This window comes from Phalaenopsis equestris, unplaced genomic scaffold (assembly GCF_001263595.1).
Source record: "Phalaenopsis equestris unplaced genomic scaffold, ASM126359v1 Scaffold000301, whole genome shotgun sequence".
NCBI classification, from domain to species: Eukaryota; Viridiplantae; Streptophyta; class Magnoliopsida; order Asparagales; family Orchidaceae; genus Phalaenopsis; species Phalaenopsis equestris.
The window spans coordinates 1395289-1396530 of record NW_018164743.1 but is presented as its reverse complement, the minus strand read 5'-3'; positions in this window follow the sequence as shown (position 1 = coordinate 1396530).

Below are 1242 nucleotides of genomic sequence, written 5' to 3'. Positions count from 1 at the left end.
CTAATATTCTTTAAAAAATAATAATAAAAAAATCTAAACTAAATACTCTATAATATTCTATTTTTTTTTTAAATTTAATTTTTATTTTTGCCTTTTCCATGGATAACCATTCATGTCAACATCATAATTTCAACAAAGCTACGAATTCTCTATCAAGGATAAGATTTTGCACATGTGTTCATGCAAAGGCCCCCCATGTGGTTAGGCATTATTCAAATTAAATTAATTTTAAAAAATATATATTTCCCAGTATATGTGGGCCCACCCTTTTCCCTGGGGAACCAATAATTGAACAGCATTCATAGTACAAATGGACTGATTGGGCGATCCAACGAGACAAATTATTCGTCCGATCTTCACCGTCGATCACTCAAAAAATGTATTTCAATGGACCCCACTTTCAATTTTTTTTTTTTAAAAAAAAAATATTGATTACGGTGATCGACAGTCGAGATCGAACATCTCATACATCTCTGCATGCGGTGTCCGTACGGAATAACTTCTCATCATCCAAGGGTAGGGGTGTAAACGAACCGAACACGAACGAACAAAGCTTGTGTTCGTGTTTGGTTCGTTAAAATTTTATATTAATTATATAACTTATATTATATAAATATACAATATCTATATTAGTATATTACTACTATAGTATATTAATATATTATTATTATTATTTTATTATATATTATAATTTATAAAATTTAATGTTTTAAAATATAATAAATTTTTTATATATAATTATTTTATATTATTTTATATTTCAAACAATAACGATTCGAACACGAACGAACGCATCACTGTTCGTGTTTGGTTCGTTTAACTAACCGAACGAAAAAAATTTGTTCGTGTTTCTCATTTACTTATTGAACGAATCGAACACGAACTCATTGACGAACCGAACACGAACTGTTCGCGAACAACGAGCTTTTTTGACAGCCCTATCCAAGGGGGCATGAATAGTGCATGAAAATAATAATGCCTCAACTAATAGTATTGATGAGCGGTAGATATGCAAATTTAAAGCATGCATTATGGTATGGTTGTAATTAATTAATTTCTAAGAATAGTTTCTGAGATTACTTTCAGAGTTCACATGAAATAGATAACTTTAGAGAAGGTGTACCTAACCACACCTTTTTTATGGATCTCAGCCTCTAAATATCTTGCCCACTGTCACATGCATTCAATGCAGCTTACTTTTATTTATTTATTTATTTATTTATTTATTTTTAAATAATATAT